The sequence below is a fragment of the Cupressus sempervirens genome, chromosome 5 (assembly GCF_028749045.1).
Source record: "Cupressus sempervirens isolate cs-2001-9-10 chromosome 5, ASM2874904v1, whole genome shotgun sequence".
Taxonomy (NCBI): domain Eukaryota; kingdom Viridiplantae; phylum Streptophyta; class Pinopsida; order Cupressales; family Cupressaceae; genus Cupressus; species Cupressus sempervirens.
This window is the reverse complement of record NC_143122.1, coordinates 853,382,085-853,403,193: the sequence shown is the minus strand read 5'-3', so window position 1 is coordinate 853,403,193 and position 21,109 is coordinate 853,382,085.

Below are 21,109 nucleotides of genomic sequence, written 5' to 3'. Positions count from 1 at the left end.
CCAAAGTGGCTATTGACTCATTGGTCAGAAGTTGAAGTTTGAATTTGGAAACATTCACCACCATAGTGGATTTAGACATTCTACCTCTGTGATCATATGACATAGTGTTGGGCATGGTTTGGTTAGTTGCCCATCAGGTGAGTATCAATTGCCATCGTAAGGTCATACAATGTGTTGATGACATAAGTGGGCAAGTGGAATTTTTGGGAATTCAAAGACCAATCTTAGTTCATATGATCTTAGCTAATCAACTAAAGTAGAGTGTGCAAAAAGATTACTAGTTGTTTCTTGTGTCTCTTAGTGATCTCAAGCAAGCCAAGAGCCATATGGTGACACTTGATGATCACCCACTCTTTAGTGAGTATGCAAATATGTTTCCTGATGAGATTCCAAGTATGCCACCATAGCATGACATTGATTTTTGGATTAACCTTGTACCAAGAGTAGAACCAATTTCACAAGCTCCTTACTACATGACTACTCAAGAGTAGAGTGAGCTTAGATTGGAGTTGGAGGAATTGTTTTCCAATGGCTGTATTCATCCTAGTGTATCCCCATGGGGTGCACTAGTCATCTTCATGAAGAAGAAGGATGGTTCTTTGCAGTTGTGCATAGATGGTGATGGTGAAGAACCATTATACTTTGTTGAGGATAGATGACTTGTTTGATCAAATGAAGGGAGCATGAGATTCCTTGAAGATTGATCTTAAGTTGAGATACCATCAGCTTCATAGCTAGGAGGCTGATATTCATCAAACAATTTTTCGTATATGGTATGTGCATTATGAGTTCACAATTGTACCCGTTGGGTTAACCAATCCGCCATTAGTATTTATGAGTTTGATGAATGGTGTATTTTTCACTTACCTTGATCAATGTGTCATTGTGTCCTTCAATGACATATTGATTTATTCCAAGACTATGGGGGAGCACTAAGTCCATTTATGTTAGGTATTGCATTGCTTGAGGGACCATTAGTTATATGGCAACTTGAGTAAATGTGGGATCTTCCAGTCAAAGGTGAAGTATTTGGGACACATCATCACTAGTGATGGAATTGCAATGGATCTAGAGAAGATTTGTGCTATCATGGATTGGTCGGTAATCACTAATGTCTCAAAATTTTGTATTTTTATGGGATTGATGGGCTACTACCGTTACTTTATGAAGGATTTCTCATGAGTGGTTCATCCCATCACTTCTCTTTAGAGTAAAGAGAAGAAGTTTGTTTGGTCAAACCAATATGAGGCAATATTTGATCCTCTTAAGGAGTGTTTGACTAGTACACCAGTCCTTGTAGTGCCTAATCCTATAGGTGACTTCATGGTTTTTGTAGATTCTTCATTGGAAGATATGGGTGCGGTGTTAATGCAAGATGGTTGAGTGATTGCATTTGAGTCTAGAAAACTCAAGGACCATGAGCTTAACTACCCCACTCATGATTTGGAACTCATAGCTGTAGTGCATGCCCTTGTCCATTGGAGGCATTTTCTTTTGGGACATAGGTTTGAGTTGCATAGCGATCATAGGAGCTTGTTGTATAACTTTACTTAGCCAAACCTAAATGTATGACAACATGATTGGATGGAGTTCCTATGTGAGTATGGATTTTATGTTTGTCACATTAAAGGGAAGGAGAATGTCATCATGGATGCTTAGAGTAGGAGGCAGCATGAGTTATCAGTGATGTCACTAGGAGTGGATTTATGAAGCTATATCTTGGAGGCTTTGGCTAGTGATACTTGGTATTAGGAGGTGAGGATGGAGATTGAGTCTCGACATACCCTTGAGGGGAGATTTTTTTGTTATGTGCTTGAGTGTAATGGACTACTACATCACATGGGGCATATCTATGTACCCATGTCAGGTGATCTTTGTACCTTGGTTTTGTCAGAAGTACATCATACACTATATTCCATACATCTTGGAGCCAAGAAGATGCATATTGATCTCAAAAAGTTGTACTTTTGGGCAGGCATGAGGTGCAATGTTGCTGATTTTGTTGCTAGATGTCTTGAGTGCTAGAGAGTGAAGGTAGAGCATTAGCATTCAACAAGTCTTTTGTAGCCACATACCATTCCAGAGTGGAAGTGGGATAAGATATCCCTTGATTTTATCATAGGGTTGCCTATGTCATCATGGAGGCATGATTGTATCATGGTGATAATGGACAAGTTGTCCAAGGTAGCACATTTTTCACCCATGAGAGCATCCTACATAGCTTCTTCAGTAGTGCATGTTTTCTTCATAGATATTGTTCATTTGCATGGGATTCCTCATCATATTATTTAAGATAGAGATCTAGTGCTTACTTCTACACTGTTGACATCTCTCTAGCATGCTTTGGGTGTGTAACTCAATTTTAGTTCACCTTATCACCCAAAGGCCAATGGTCAGAGTGATAGAGTGATTCAGGTTCTAGAGGATATGCTTCACATGTATGTTATGGATAGGTAGGTAAAATGGGAGAACTATTTGTTGCTTTTAGAGTTTGCATACAACAACAAGTATCATAGTTCTCTTGGCATGTCACCTTATTAGGCCTTGTATGGTAGATCATTCCATACCCTTTTGAGTTGGAATGGTTTAGGGGACCATGTTCTTTTGGATCTAGAGATGCTTCAAGATATGGAGCAACAGGTTGTTCACATTAGGGAGCATTTGGTTAGTACTCAGGAGAGAAAAAAGAAGTATGTAGATGCCCATAGGTTGGATTGTCACTTTTTTGTTTATGATAGGATGTTTTTGAGAGTGCATTCAAGGAAGAACCCCATCCATAATGGGAAAGTCTCTAAGTTGGCACCATGTTTTTTTGGACCTTTTGAGATCCTCGAGAGGATTGGTCCTATTGCTTATCAGCTAGTGTTGTCACCTAGCCTTTCACGCATCCATGATGTTTTTCATGTTTCTATTTTGAGGTAGTATATTCTAGATGTGACCCATGTTCTTGATTGGGATGCTTTTTAGGAAGTAGACAGGTAGCTTACATTGGAGCCCATTCATATCCTACAACACTGAAGGCTAACCTTATGATGTTGAGATATAGAGAATGTAAGTGTCCAATGGGACTCACGCGATGAGACCTTTATGACTTGGGAGGATGCTTCATGATTGAGGGGATTGTATCCCTATCTTTTTGCTAGCTTCCAGTAGTAAACCTATGCTAGTGGGGGAGGATGTAGTGCCTCTCATGTTTGTAGTTTGTACCTTGTCTATTTTGATTTGAGAGATACTTGATACTCTTATTATATTTATTTTGAGATGACCCAAGGGTCAAATGTTATACTTTGATTAAGTACCATAGATGTTTTGCTTCTATGCTATTCAATTTATCATATTTTCATGTTGATGTTATTTAGAGATGATAGTAGATCTATGAGGATATCTAGTTATATGGTTTATTCAACATATTTTTTTATTATGTTGTGAGATGAATTTTATGCCATGGTTATTTACTTCATTCTTGTATCTTTATGCTTTTTGGGAATGTGAGTGATGTAAATGGACTAAATAGGTATTTTAATACATGTTGATTTGGCTATGATATTATATGCAACTACACTCGATCATGTATTTTAGTGTGCATGAATTATATCCTTGGTAGTGGCACATGGAGTTAGTGATTCAGTTGTTCATATTTTAGCAATTTTGTCCCTGTATGGTCAATGAATTCTTATTTTAATTATTTTAATTAAATACTTTTAGTGATTGGTAAATCTAAACTCATCTTCATTATGTGATTAGACTAGCCAGTGTTTCTGTGGATTTAGAGGTTCACTCTGTCAAGAAAGTGTTAAGTGATTTTTCTATGATTTTGAGTTTTGGGTTTTAAATATTTTTGGATTTAATTTCTGGTAGCTTTTCCTTAGCTAAATTTCTATTATAGAGAATAACCTATTTTCATTTGGGTCAATTCGGAGTCTAGCTGCTCTAGCTAACTATTTGCCATAATTGGCTATTCACTTGAAAAGTGAATAAGTATTGAAAAAGTGAACTCATTATTCACTTCTTACAATTTAGAAATAGAAATTTGAGAGCTAATTTGGAAATCCTCTTTTGAAGGATTGGTTTTGTATTCATTCTGGGAGCTATGAGCATGGAATTTTCATGAGATCAGTCTCATTGGATCTGACTCAGGTAGTTTTTTCTTTTTCATCATTTTCAGCAGTTTCAGCGAAGTATTTATTTTATTTTGTGGCTTTCAATTTTGGCCCCTATTGTTTTTAGGTAGGGCCTTCCTATTTTATTTTTTATATTCTGTTTCAACTTTTGTTTCTTGTAGTAGTATGTTAGGAGGTTGAGAACTAGTGTTCCACTCTAATTTTGTATGCTGGTTCTACCTAGTTCGTCAGGTATGAACATTTTCCCTATTTTTGGAATGGGAGTTGGGAATTTTGAGCTGTTAAGCTGGCCATTTTTACATACAATGTCTGATTACATTTACTTTTGGATTTTTGAGGTTTTTGCACCCAAAGGCCAAATGGGTTTTGATTTTAGATTTTTTCCAAAATTTGGGGTTTTCCCTTTTTTTTCATGTTTCCCTATTGTCTTGAGTTCTCCTAGCACAATGTGCATCATGGATTTGAGTGATCTATTTGGATATTTGTCAGACCACTTTTGTACTTCATATTGCATTGGGATTTGTGTTGTACCCTTCATTCTGAGTCTATTTTAGTTGATTGATTTTATGTTTGTGTTCTCATCGAGTCCTTGTGTTGATCTTCATGATAGTGGTGCACCACACATGAGTACACACACATACATTTTTTGGGTGACCTACGGGGCTCGATGTTTTGTGGTATTTTACGAAGTCATGATCATTGGGGTTGGATTGGGAGTTTGCATGCCTATGGGCACTCATCATTGGATGAGCATGGGTAGGGTAGGGTAGTATATGGAGGGGCTTCTATCCTGTAACCTGGTGACTGTTTCCCATTGGTTGGTAGAAGAAGTTTTATTTAAGTGATAACTAAATTAAAATATTTTGATGGTAATAAAATATAAGATAATAAAAAATGGGAATTGTGTGCCTTCCATTGGGAAGTTGATGTTGCCAATACTAGCTTGGGCTTGTCGATGCCAAGTGACTCCCCATGATGTCAGCCCCTATGTATTAACCAATTTAGATGTCTAACCAAGACCTATAGTTTATGCATTTTTTATGTCTTGGATTTAGTCATCATACTACTTGGCTTGTGTGTTAACAATGGATCTTATTTTGTGTGTGTTTGTGGTTGGATCATTATGTCCATCAACATGATTGTGTGGACCTATGGATGTGATGGGGACCCAACCCAAGCACAGAATGGACACAACAAGAAAGGGTAAAATCATATTAACTATGTAAATATGCTAATACATTCAGTATAGAGAAAATAGAATTCAAAACATGCCCGAAGGGCTTACAATAGTATAAATTTGGAGATAATTTCTCTTTTTAGTACCTCCTCTCAAACTCCACTCCGAACTACCTTTTACAATGCCAAAAATGTTCTTAAATAGACCTCGAAGGGTTAAGGATTAGGAATACATTCTAGAAAGTTCTAGTTGGCATCCACTGACCAAATAAAAGGCTCTAGAAATCACATTATAAGTCAGCACAAAATTAGAAGAATCTAGAAATGGTAACCGAACTTTCAAGAGGCATAACTTTTGAACCGTAGCTCTGATTGATGAACTGTTTAAATTTTTGGAAAGCTCTCAAAGTGCTCTATAGCCCTATGGACAAATTTTCTCATCCCCCCCTTTTTGGCCCTATTTAAGGTCATTTAATGCCCCTAACCTAACTTTGAAGCATTCTTAAGATTCTCCAAAAATCAAAAGACTATGATAACTCTCAAATCGTGGGACCTTTTGACTTGATTCCTTTTCTAGAATGCTCTAAATTACAATGAAAATCATTCAACAAATTTACATCTTCTAGTTCACCAAAATGATGGCTCAATTACATACTCCTATTTTTTTGGCATTTACACGTATCCCAAGGTGATTAAAAACTCTAACTCAAGACACCAATAGTAGAACTATGAGAGTTGGAACCTTTATTTTACCCAAATGGGTATCCAAAAATGAAAACATATGAAATAGAAACTAAGTCTAAGTACATTTTTTTTTTATGACACAAGATTGCCGTTATACCTTTGGATGCTCCTGCATTAGGGTGCCACATGGTTGGGAGGCATAAGTACCTTCATCGCTACTAGGGACTAGTGTACATAGACTGTCTTTTGTTCTGGCATGACCATTGCTGGATGTTGACACTTGGTACTTTAGGTTCTAGAGTATGCTATCTTTTAGTTTTTATGTTGTTATTAGAATGCTTGTAATTCATGTTTTGACGATTTCATTTACTGAAACATTTCCTTACCTTGATGATTAGCATATTGTAGGTGATGTTATCTAATTTGTAGGATTATCTTATGCTTTCCTCTAGCATGTTAGAATTCCTTATGCTTATGATTATAGCATGTTTTAGTAGTGACGTCCCTATTATGATAGTACTATTGATTTGATCAGTGGTTTGCGATGTTATGCACAGTTGATGGCTAGGGCCCATGATGGTCTTATTATGCCATTGATGGTTGGGAGAAATTGTGTTCTTATTTTGGTTATTTTTCTCATTGTGATGTTATTTTTGTTTAAATACAACATTTCCTTTTTGCTCTTCCTTTTATGGTTTGATTAGATGGTTATTCTTTACTTCTAGTTTTCTATCTTTCAGTTTGGTTCAAGTGTTCTTGCTTTGAAATGTTGATCTGGTACTCCTCAGTGTGGAGGAACTTTGTTTCATAGTTCTCTTAGCTTTTTTCTACTTTTTTTTCTTGCAATCCAATTTGGGATCTTGTGTGAGAATGCACCTTATTGCATGAGGATGCAAGTCTTCACACAGTATGTAGGGTTTCTTCATGTGGCCTAACACTTTTTCATGTGAAACTCAACACCATTCTTGGGGTGTCTTACTATGCAATTCCTCTCACAAAAGTGCACTTCTTCACATGAAAAGGCATTTCTTTGTGCAGATTGATGCACTTCTTCATGCATAATTCTAGTAGAGAATGTTCTCACGTGGAAAATAGGGGCTATCTAGGCTTGTTGGGAAAAAGTTTGAAAGTTGGTTTTGGATACCCTTTTTGGTTTTTCACCTTCCTCATTGAAAATAGTTTTCCTAAGTGGTTTAAAATATATTGTTAAAGTATAATTTGACATATATTTAATTCCTTATAATTGTCAAGTTATACTTCAGATATATTTTAATATATGCGACAAATCTTTTGAGATAGGTTCTAGACCTCTACGAGCTAAGATAAAGATTCTAGAAAATTTTAGGGCTTTAGGATTTCAGACTTAGCCAATTATCAGGAGTCAGCTTTTTTCATTTAGCTTGGTGGATCTCTTATGTTTTCTTTTTATGATTTTGGTCAGTGGTGATGCTTGGAGATCTATTCGTGTTGGATGATTGTCAGTCTTTCATTGCAAGCTTTGTGATCTATGTGTGTTGTTGTCATGTGCACTTACACTTTGAATTTTTTTTTTATCTTTCTTGTATTTCATCCTTGTTTCCAAGGATCTCCGGGAGGGGCATTACATATCATATAGATTCTTTCGTAGAGAGTTGGCAATCTTAATTGGAGTCTTCTTAAAAATTGCCATCATAGCATATATAAAATCTTCTACTTTATCCATATCTAACTTCCTATGTTTATCAAACTCAACATGTGTAAATCCACTTAAATTTACATTATTCTTAACATTTTCACACAAGTTGTCCAAATTAGAAGAGGGACAATGACTTACCACTTTGGATTGGTTTTTACCATCTATCTCTATCCTCTCCTAATTTGATTGAGGTAGGGCAATATACTTCCTTCTTTTGTTCTATTCAGGTTCATATCCTTTTGTAGATATACTAGCTCTCTTTCCTTTAGGCTTCTGAACATCTTGAGTCTTCTTGGTAGTAGCTCTAGTGCTAGCCCTAGTAACAAGGATTGTGGGCTTTGGTTTCACAACCCTTTAAGGTTTTCTTGTTTTTGGTTTCTTTGCTTTCCTCTTCTTTTCTTCTATGGAAAAGGGTGCTTCAGTGGCTTCTTCTCCCTTGGAACCTTCATCAGTTTCTACTTCTTCTTCTCCTTGGTCCGCACCTTGACCCTATGTGAAAGCAAGTGGTGCTTGGGAAGGTGCATCATCATCATCTTCATTATGTTCTTATTCTTCATCTCATTTTGCCCCTTCACCAAATTTTTCTTTGAGTTTCTTCATAAGCCTATTCTTCATAGAACCTATCTTTAAATCCATTATGATCTTTGACTTTGCCACATCATAGTTTCCAAAAGTAGTAACATCCTTAAGTGCATTTTCTACTAGTAAAGCATTGATGACTACAGATGCCTCATAAGTATTAATCTCATAAGGTAATTTTTTAAATATGTGAAATCAACATCAACTAGAAAATAAACATCATTAAAATGCTTCTCTACTAGTGATATTGGAATCCTTTGTAGTTGTTTTATTGAATTCTTAAAGTTTTCAAAGTATCTAGTCATCACACTCTCAAAATTATCTCCACATTTCTATATAAATTCACCAATCTACACTGCAACTAATCTATTACTCTTCCAAGCTACTTTCCCAAATGTTGGAAAAGTGTTCTACATAGGAAAATATGCAAAAAAGTATTGAACCAAATTTGTATTGTGCACCATTTTTTTCCAAATGGCTCTCAAGTTCTTAAATAACTACTAGAGTTGCAAGTAGGCAAGATCATAAGAATGGTCTTTCTTCACTATCTTGTGACCAAATCCATCACCATACATGGTACACTATTTAACATGTTGGATTAAAAGAACTTATTTGCAATAATTCTCACTAAAAATGCAATTAGCAGATCAAAAATTATGTTTATGGTCATTCCTCTCTTGTTCCATAGTGCCCCTATATTGTTTTCAATTGCCTCTTTTGCATCACTCCTTATTGTCTTAGCTCTTTCTATGGTTGGATACCTTGTGACTTGATAAATGATCCTCTTTTTCATTTTCTTAGGACCATCTTCCAACCATAAAGAATTTTCATGAGTTTTTCTAAGAACAATCTTAATCCATTCTATTTTAAACATGTTTGGAAAATCTAGAGCATAGGTTAACCCTTTTCTCTTTACAACCTTGAATAATACTTTTTAATACTCCATTATCACACAATTTTCCATATAAATATCTTATCTCCACATCTCCAATGCTTCCAACCTTACAAGTGTAGGGTTACCTTACATCTTATATCATTAAAACTTGTAGTGGTATCATCGATAATGCACCAGATGGGTCTCCTTTATACGCAATGTTAGGAATTTCTCAGAAATGTCATTTCTTTATCTCATCACTTATCAATTGAACATTCAAAACTTTCTTTCCTTCCCTAACTATAGTAGTAGAAGAACTAGACACCATAAAAATTAACTAGGGTTTGCAAGAATTCACACACCCTAGCTCGATACATGATAAATATCTTCTCAAATCTGATGAATGTTCTTTAATAGAAGTTGAATTTATTTTTTAAATTCTTGAATCCTTCTTTCTAATTCACCTTCAGCTCTTCATGCTCTCTCCAAATTTGAATAATTTCAAATAAGTCAAAAATTGACCATATAGTCCTTAAAACTCCACAATGAATGCTTAGTCCTTACACAGTTGTAAGCTCAACTCCTATAGCAATTTTGACTCACTTGGATTCCATATAATTTCCTTCATTCTCAACAAGCGCTATGAACTTTTCCAACACTATCACCTTCGATAGATTGACAACAACTAACTTTCACTTGGCAACCATAGTGAAACTTTTTATGCTCAAAAATAGCATGAAAAATCATAGATTCCTTCTAAATTCTAACCAATAATTTGAATTTTTCTTCATGCATATATAATTTCTTTAGAACTAACTTCTTGGAACTAATGTATAATTGAACTTTGAAATATCAATCCCATACATACCTCTTTAAATTTCCTAGTTGGGTATCATGTGATCACTTGATCCATTGGATGAAGTCATCCCATCTAAACTTGATGAACTATAATATTCCTTTTTCTTCCATGTCTTGTTTATCTACACTTTGACTTCTTCAATATCAAGCTTTCCTTTTCCTTTATTGAATTCACTACTAGGTGTATTTGAACTTGTTGGACAATTTTTGCTTATGTGAATAGTCTTCAAACAACTAAAATGTGTACCTTGACTCAACCATTTTTTTGTAGTCACTTATGAAATGTGTTCTAATGCAATTTTGAGTAATATGTACATACTCTTGAAAATAGTGATAACTACACCCTGTATTATAGTTCCAATTGTATGATCTTCTAGTATGGTTTACCTTAGCTTGCTTGTTTGATGACTATTTACCCTTTGATCTACACTCATATGATCTATGTCCATATTTTGTAGTTGTAGCAGTGACCTTCAAATATTTTTGTGCTTGATGTCATGGTCATTCATTCATGTGCCTAATGCCATTGTTTGTTGCAATTGTTGTAGTTACCTGTGAACTTCTACTTAGTATTTTTATTTTTAGTCTTGCTCCTATAAACATTTTTTTTATGATCTATATTACCACAATTATGATAAGTAGGTATGTAGTTCTTACTATTCTTACTCCTTTGTCCACCACTTTTAGATATTTCTCCTTCTTGCATACTAGTGTAATCTAATCGAATAGTATAACTGTTGGATCTAGGAGATCTCATCAATTGCTCAAAATACTTGATAGCTTCATTAGGTCTATTGACACTTTTAGCAAATTCTTTTTCTCTTTTCAAATAATTTCTTAATTCTTCATTCTAGAACTATAGTGTTGTGATCTCAATATCTTTTCTATTCAATTAATGATTTATATTCATCATTTGATTCAATTTTTTCAATTGCATGTGATCAATCCTATTCACCTCTACTATTTTCTCTTTCAGTCTATTGGTCAGTATCCCTTCATCATCCTTAATCATGATTTTTCCTTCTTCACCTTTTATTTTTTTCTTAGTCACCTCACATAGAAATATTGATTGGATTTCTTGTTATATTTTGAGATTTTAGACCTCTTCAGTTAGAGCTCCATTTTTTTCCATCAGATCTGCAAATGTTGCATCAAATTCACTTGTGTTTCCATTTGCAAATTATCCAATAGTGTCAATCTCTTGGTAATGTGTGTCATTCTTTGCTTATTTTCCATGATAGTTTGAACTCATATCTTGCTTCATTCAGCTAATGTAGGGCAAGCTATATTTCTATCTTCTAGTTCTCAATAGTCTTTTACAACTTGTAGACTTCCATCTTCAAGATCTTTCCTCAAAGCTGCAAAGCTTTCCTTTCTAGAGAACCAACACTCTAATACCAATTGTTGGAAATATAATAGGGAAAGTGAATGAGGGGTGAGGGGATGGTGAATCAGTCCTTCAAAACTTAAAATAAAATTCATTCACCACACATCCATCTCATAATTTTCCTATAAACTAAAATAGCTAACTAAACATATTCATCCATGGGTATGAAAGAAAATAATATTCACCACATGTATGACACAAGATATTTGGTTACCTAGAAAAACCTCCAATTAGAAGGTAAAATTGGGGTGGGGATGACACCCAAAAACCTCCACTAGTGCAATAATAAAGTGTATCCAATAAAGGTTACAATGTTTGATCATGAAACACGATCTACCCTGTGAAAGGTCTATCTTATTAAAGGCTTACAAGATTCTTAGTTCTTACCCTAGTTAAAGTATTTCAACACTCTATCAAAAATGTTTCTATTAAAATGACTTTAACTTACAATGAAGTAAGCACCCTATTAAAGGATTTAGAGTAGAATGTTAGAATGTCTTAGAAATAATCCTATAGTTATCACTCTACTACTAGATATTGGATCACCTCTTTCCTGATGTGTACTTGATCCTCACTAATTAGATGTATCTCTTCTATCTTTTAATTCCTTTATTTTGTTCTCCTCTAGCTAATTCTGCAATGTATCTTAATTCACAACTCCATAGTCACCATGAATGCTATTTTTTTACATGCAAACTTCTCTCTTATCTCCTTCCACATATATAAAAATTTTATGGTTTTTCCTCATTAAGAAGTCCTAGGTGACTTCGGTTTAGGTATAAACCAACAATTTTGATTCACCCATATTGTCACTTAATCCTTCCCTTTTTCCAAATGGATGCATGTACTGCATAGGGATCCTTAATAAAGATTTTTTCTTATCATTTTAAATCACAGAAAACTCCTTAACTCAACTCAAAAATGGTTTACATAGAAGTTTGTACCATTACAAACAACTATGTCAAAATTGTATTACTTGGCACTTGAAGTGTGTGATGCTTGACATCCACTTTCTCTTCAGGCCACTATATAACTCAACATCTAGTGATCACTTGGAATTTGAATGACTTGACACTTACTATCAACTCAACACTTACTAGTGTTGAGCTATTATTTTGCACAATTCTTAACAACAAGAATCCTTTCAATCTTCTCTCTTTAAAATCTAATCTAGGATCAACTCCATTGTTTTGGGTGATCTTTGGGCCTAGTGGAATCTTCTTGGTAGAAGATAAATGTGAGTGTACATGAGGAGGCATTTCCTAGTTCTAAACAATTTTTATAAGATATTTAATTTTCTTGCTATCTCAAAAAAGTAATCACAAAAAAAGGAAAATATTTTTGTATTTTTTTTGTTTTATAATGAATGCAATTTTAACTATGCAACTATATGAATTCCTAAATTAAATAAGTGTTTGTAAAAAATAATAATGAAGATAGGGTAACAAGAATTTGAAGAAAATGAATTGAAAATTAAATCCCTAATAGACATAAGCCATGAAAACAACATGTCTACGAGTTAAGCCTTTGAAAAGATCAATAGATAACTAATGAAAATAGGAACAGGGCTTCCTCAATTCAACTGATGCAATCATCAACGAGAATTCAGTAACCAAAAGATGTTTTACTTTTCATTAGATCACAAGGCCATAGAAAGTGTACTCATGTGAGAGAGAAATTTATGCAAGAACAATAAGGTGATCTCTTCTCCAACTAAGTATGTCAATGGAATTTGTAAACACATGGAAAATACTAGAACTAAAATGATCACTTAATCAAAATAATGTAATAAAATCATTGGCTCCATTAAACTCCATGGACATACATTCACAGAATATAACACACTTAAGCAAGAATAACTACAATTTGAATGGAAGCACCAATAGCATATATTATTGCATCAAAATAATGGCCTAGAATACATGTTTAATTACTCAATTTTGTTGAGAGTGAGAGATTCCTTCATTAAAATATATGCTTAAAACTAATAAGACAAACCTATTTATGTACAAACTAACTCTCTAACTAGTGCTAAATAGGATTCCACCCTTGTTTATATCATTTAATGGGTGCGTGAGCCTTTACATATAAAAACAAAATAAAGCATGAGAAAATCAAAAGACGAAATCCATTAGATGATGTAGAAGTCCTTGGAGATATCAAAAATTAAAGATCAACCTTCTCTAGATGTTTGTAGAAATTGAACTGCCATTAGAATGCATTTCTAGTGCATGGAAAGCTCTAAATTTGGAACTGGCAATTAATTGTTGGCACACCTCTTAATTAGTCAAAAAAATTTGGCACACCTTTGGAGAAGCACACCTTGTGCACTTTGGGAGAAACACACCTCAGGAGAAGTGCACTTGGAAGACAGGTCAAAAAAATGCAAAATTTTACCAAGTGTCAAAACTAAAATTCTTACTTCTAGGTTTTCTTCCCCTTCATACTAGAGCTATGTCTGGGTATATTTTGTTGAATTTCTCTATAATCTCTATCACTTGGGTTGCATTAGGAAGATTTAAAGCATCATATTTATCCTTTACTTTTTGTGATAGTTACCCACCTCTATGTGAATCTCTGCAAAATCTCCCAATTTCACATCCAATTCTAGCATTGCCTCTTTGATTTGAAATGCCTATATAATATCCTAATGAGTGGAAGCTTTTTCAAAAGTCTTCCAAAATTGTTAAAAAAATGCTTGCATAGTTGTGAGTATATCCCTTTAATCATCTTCAAAAATGTTTGGGCAAGCATCATTGTAATGTCTCTCTACCTCCAAAATCTACTCTTGGGCTTGATCCTTGCACTTATGAATATTTGCATGTAATGTTCCCATTAATTTATTACCATCCGCAATCTTCTCAATCCAATCATCTATCTTATCTAACTTATCTATAGTATATACATCCATCAACATTTGATATCTCTAACCCTTTATTGATTTTTCAATATAGAAACCAACTTGTTTGCATTATCCTACATGTGGTGCAATAACTTAAGATTTCCTTGTATGGTTTTCACACCTTTTTCTTCAAAAATTTCCTACCATTGCTAACAAGCTTTCAAAAATGGATCTAATTGGACATTCTCCTTATCCCTTCCATTGAATGCCACCCCTAAAGTATCCTCAGGATTTTTAGGTTCTAGTAGATCAACTACTTCATACAAATAACCTCTTAGGAGTTTATTTTTCTTTCAGTGGTTTAAAAATTCAAATTCATCCTATTCTAAGTGCATATACACTTCTTTGATTCCCATAGTGATCATCAATTTGGTAGTATCCACAATGGCTTTTCCAAGAAAGACCTCTTTGATTTGATAATATTTTGGGGTTTAATCCTCAATAGTTGCATGTAGAGGAGGGATAGCAACATGGGTGAGCAAGTCCTAATTTTGATCACTCATAACAAAGTCCAATGTTCATGCATCATCCATAGGTGGCTCAATTTTCTTGAGAGTTTCATCTCTTTTCTCAACCATCTTGAAGTATCTTCCATTGGAGACTTATTCTTAGATGAAGGGGGAGCTTGTACCACTAGGCCCTTTCCTTTATCACTCCTCTCTAGAGTCTTCTCCTTTTGTGAGAGATCTAAATCAAGAATCTCTATGTCTATTGAATCCATAGTCCTCACCTCTATATCTTAGGATTTTTTTTTAGTTTCCTCATCTATTTTCCCCTCCTCTGATACTTCATTGGCGGGTCTTTTTTGTGGCTCTTCTATCTATTCAACTTGCACCCATTCTTTATTAATCAGAGGGAGAGGTGTAACCAAACCTTTATCAAAGAAATATAAATCTTGACTTGGGGATGGTGGAGAAATTAAAGGTCATTGTGGATGAGGAAAAAATTGAATCCAATCCTCTTGTGGAGGTTTATTTGTTAGTGTATCCCTTATTTGATCTCCTACAAGTTGAGTTCCTACATGAATGAAATCAAAAGCTAACATCTTAAAGACATCAACCCCTTGATTCTCTTGCTCATCAATTCATTATTGTAACTCATGCTTCAAATTTGTAACCTAAATAGGTTGTGTAGGAAAGGACGATGGTATTATAGTGGATCTCCTTCTTTTCTCTACCTCCATAGCCCTAGAAAGACTAGTCCTTTGAATCAAGGGAAGGTCATCCTCTTCATCTTCATCATCTTGTTCTTCTTCCTCTAGGATAACTTTTGGGACTATTGTGATTTTGCTTCAGCTTCTTTCCCTTGTTTTGGTGGTGGCACTAGAGGATTATCTTGAGTTTGGATGACTTCTACATTTTCTACCCCTTGGCTCCTTCATGCTTGAGTTGCCTCTTCTTTAGGCTCAACTTGTTGAGGGGAAGCTCTTTTCCTTTTTTTCTTACCCTTTTGTGCCTCAAAGTATCCAACTTCTCTATCAAGTTGATGCACTTTTTCTGGCCTTATTAGAGACTAAGCTATGAATGTTGGCACTAGCACCTTTTCTCCTCTACCTTTCACTAGGAGGGCTGCATCTTGGAAAACTATTGTTTGTGGAATTGGATCCATATTGAATTTTCTCGTAATCCATTCCTTGGTTAATTGGATGATATGCCTCACCCTATTATTGATATCTGCATTTTCTTTTCTATCAATCTCTACATTCATGATAGGCCGATCATATATCTTATATTGGTTATACAAGGGATCTAAGACCTCTTCAATATCTTGCTACACAATATTTAATGGCACCTTCATTTTCAATGTACTACCTACCAAATAAAGAGTAATCTTACAATAATCCCTTATTCGGATCTTGTATTCATCTACCACATTCATCCAATGATCCTCTATGACATCGTAATGTTTGAACTATTTTCCTACCAAGTACTTAACTTTGCCAATGTTGTCAAAATATTAATGAGGGAAGATATAATCCTCCAAGTGATATTGATCCCATTCTGACTCAAAAGTTATGATATTATACATTTTTTTGACACAAAATGGACCTATAGTGATGGGCCATACTGACATCTTCTTATGTTGCGTCCTAACTCTATCATATGTAGATGAGAGTTCTTTTGCAATCTCTAGCAATATGAATCTATCAAATAGCTACCTAGGAAGATTCTTTGGATTTATAGTTGTACCTACTACCCTTAAATAGGTTAATGTCTTTAATTGGATGTAGTAGGCGCCTATCTCTGTAATCTTTTTTTCTGTTTCTTCTAACATCCTTTTTGCATAGTATCTATAAATGAACTAGATGACTAAAAAAATGAAAGCATCATTCACTATTCTATATTCCTTGCTATGATTTGAGAGCTTTTTCCTCACTAGTTAGGGGTATACCACATAAGGTCATGAATCAACCTTTTTTAGGTTGTCCATTTTAAATAACCCTAGGTAATCTATAGCTCTTGCTGCTAATAGATACACCAAATACGATGTCATATACAACCTTATGTCATTTTTGACGACCACTAGTTGTTCATCTAAACTCTCACTCAAAATTGAGGCCCAATTAATGGGCATCTTTGCCAATCTGATGGTTTCAATGAAGTGTACCATCCGTATGTTTAAGTGTCCTACTATTGATAATCCCATGATTCTACTCAAGAACACTATGGAATGTTTTATATAGCCTCTTTTCATATCTAATTTTCCTTCTTTTTTCCCAAGAGGAGTCCAATAAATGAAATATGAAGATTGAAAAGTTTTTGTAGCTTTTGTTTCATGCTCTCTATGCCACCTTTCTACTTGATGGTATGTCAACGTAATGTACTAATCTGCCCTTAGAAGGTGGAACACTTTCTCTATATGCTTAGGCCTCAAATCAAGAATGATCTCTCTAGTTATTCTTTTTACCATCCTTTCCTCTGAAACATAATTCCTTTCCAATGCCATAACTAGTTCAAAAGATTGTACTAGAACTAGGTGTGAAATAACATTTTCTAACCCTGATCTAATGATTGTAGACACCATTGGGGGCTCTCATTTGGGTTTTTTCATAGAACCAAGAATACTCTCTAGTCAATATGGCCTAGCTCAGTGTGTCAAATCTCTAAATGAGCATCCTAGAAGTGTGACTTTGATGGAAATCCTCAAAATTTGAAGACCACCAATTTTAGAACCATATTTGTAGTGAGGGACAACAAGGAGGAATCCATTTTATCTACCCAAAATAGACATCCATTAGTTTGGAAGGTTGAAAAAATTAATTAGAAAAACCCTAGATACTAAAAAATATGACCCAAAAACCCTAAATCCTATTAAAACACCTAAAAACCTAATTTACACCTCTAATAAACAAAAATTTTGTGCACCTTGTGCACCTTAATGGTGTGCTAGGTGCACCTTTCCATTTAGCACACCTTCAACAATAAGGGTGTGTACCTAGCACACCTCTCAAGGTATCTTGGGTGCGCACATAGCACACCTTGTGGGGTGCCCTATGTGTACACCATTACAATGTTTAATGATAAAAATTTGTCTTTGAAAGGTGTGTATGTGTGCACCTTGGATAGGTATGCACATCTCACTTAGGTAAATGTTTTTTTTTATTAAGTTTTTGTTAATTTCGTTAAGCTTTTAGGAAAAAAAGTGTACACCTTGCACACCTTGGATAGGTGCACACCTTTTCCTCTTAATGGTTTTCTTAATGTTTTGTTTCTGTAGGTTCTTTAAAGAGGAAGTGCACCTCAAAAGATGTGGAGGTGTGCTCATCAAAGTGTAGAAGGTGAAAGTAAATTGAGAAAGAGGGATGGGGTCCTAGGATTTATAGGCCTAGGATAGAGCGCACCTTTTGGAAGTGCTCCCCACTAGTGGACTTAGCACACCTTTCGGGGTGCACTAGGTGCACTAAATGAGCTCATGTGCCCCTTCCCATAGAAAATTCATTTTTCCTTTAAAATTCAAACTTCTAACAAATGGTTTTTTTCTGGGAGAGGGCCAAAGTAAAATTAGACACTAGGTTGAGCCCTAAAAAAGACTTAGACCCTAAACTAGGGGTCCCCATTTCTAGGAGGAATAGGGTGTGTGTTGTGAAATCACAACTAGTTACTCAACAAAAGCAATATATCTCTTGCTTGCCATATACTATCTAACAACTTATGCTTGACATACATTACTTATCAACATGAACTAAGTAATTGGCTTAAGTATATTGTCACTCAAATGTTAAAACCAATATGATATTAACACTTTTAGTTCTAGTGTTTCCCTCATGGTAACAAATTCCAATGACATATCAAATTTGAGAAGAGATCACTCATTTATTCCTGCATAGCTTCTTGTCTCATATGATCACACTTTCCATGGCCTTGCAATTTTGTGAGAAGGGAAACATCTTTCAGTTATTACAAATTTCTCATTGATGATTGCATCTGTGGAATTGAGGAAGCATTGCTCCAATTTTTATTAGTTTCCTACTCGAGTTTCAATAATTAAACTCATGGACATATTGTTACCATGGTTTGTGTGCATTGGGAATTTCCTTTTCAAGATATTTTCTTTAATCTCTTGTCACCCTATATTTATTATTTTCTTTTCTAAAACTTGGTTAAAATAGGAATTCATATAGTGGCATTGATAAAATGCATTTATCACAAAACAAAAAATACCAAAAATATATCTCTTTTGTGGTTACTTTTTGAGATAGTAAGAAGATCAAACATCTTATCCAAATTTGGTGGGGACTAGCAAAGGCCTCCTCATGAACATACACATTTATCTTCAATTGAGTGGATTCTATTAGGTTGCAACTTAATCCAGAACCTTGGAGTTGATCCTAGATTAGATTTTCAAGAGAGGAATTTGAAAAGATTCTTGTTGTTAAAGTGCCGTACCATATGATAGCTCAATACATACCAAGGATTTGTTTTTCTACCCCCAAATCCTTCATAGAAAATGAATGTGCTAAGTATTCCTTCAACCCCTTAATGTGATCCATGTTAGACCCAACTACAAGCATATCATAAACATATAAACATAAAATAATGTAGTTGTAATCATCCAACCTCTTAAAATAAACACAATGATCTGAATGAAAACTACTATATCCATACTCATGCATAAAACTATCAAATTTCAAATACTACTTCTGAGGTGCTTGTTTCAAGCCATACAAACTATTCTGCAATCTACACACTAAGTTATCCTTACCTTTGACCTCAAATTCATGTAGTTGTGCCATATATATGGGTGAGTGCACCATGATGGTGTACAAAAGGGGGCTATAAGTGGACACATTTTTCTAAAATCAGGTAAACCTAAACTTGGATAAGACATATTAGGGTCATCCATTAAAAATGACAAGTTGTGTAAAACATATAATTTGGACTACTCTTAATCTAACTCCAAAATTACTAGAGTTTCTAAAAAATTGATAATATTAGGTGGGTCGAACCTTGCACACACAAAAAATTGTTCTTGATTGTTTTAGAAAACATAACATAGTTGTTTTCATATGCAACACAAAAAACCAAGTTATATTTAGTATCCTACATATCCCTTTTGTAGGATGATAGTTAAGATTCATATGTAGAAATTGTGTATTTTTTGCATGAATTACTTTTAGAATAACTAAGAGGTGGGGTGAATTAGTTATTCAAGGTCTAGATGTATAAAATAAAACCTTTTCACAATTTAGTGAACACATAAAACATTCATACCCATGCATGCATTCATTGTGTATTTACTAAAACTTGTATGAACATTACTATCAAATCAACTTGAAGAAATGTAAAGTATGAAACACAACACATTCACTAGCACACTTGACACAATGATTTATGTGCAAACCCAATTTGGGAATAACCACTAGTAACATGCTACTCCTTTTCACTATTCTGAAGTGATGCTTTGTGAAACGCCAACCCTATTAAAGGTTACAATACACACTATTAAATGTAACTTGATTAATGGATTTCAATCACCCTATTAATTAAAGTGAGCCTTATTAGAGGAATTTATGCCATTCACTTGGAATGCCACCCTGTTAAAGGATTTTCTAATGACTATTAGGTTAACCTTATTCAAAGGATTTACCCTAGACTTAAACAATTTTTAGAGAGTAATAGTTGAGATTTAATTTGATACAACTTACAACTTTACTTGCAGATTATAGATCTTTTCACATTTCTTAATTCTTCTTGGCTTTAATTCTTTGTACCTATGACAGCTTGCTCACCCTTCAGGCATTCATCTCCTTAAGCCTTCTTTCTTAGTATGTCATTGCAGACACTTCTCTTGGGTCACTTGATGAAGTGAGACCCTTAATTCCTTCTCCTCCAAAGGTTCTCACACATAACCCCAACCACTCTAACCTATTTTCTTCATGACTAGACATTTTTATATAAAGGAAATTAGAACATTTTTCCCACTCATTATTCATCATCCAAATTAGGGTTTTGGATGGATTAGGTAGGATACAATGTATCTACCCCATATCCTATCTACTCTAGAAAATTCTCCCAAATTCTATGCCACTAGTTCATCAATCTTATCTTCCTCCTAGTTCATAAATTCCAAGAAAACAAACTTGTTATCTTAGATTTAGTGAATCTTTGATCTTTATCATAAAGTAGTAGCATGACATTATCAACCTTTTGATGCTTGGAACATACTATGTCACTCGGCATCAACTACAAAATCACTTGGCATCAACTAAATTTTACTGAAGCTTAGCATCAACTAAAATTCAATCAACATCAATTATCTTGCTTGGAATCTACTAGAATTCACTTTCACTTTGCTTCAACTGACTTTCTACTTGGTTTGCACTAACTTTTCTTGGCACCCTCTATCCACTCAA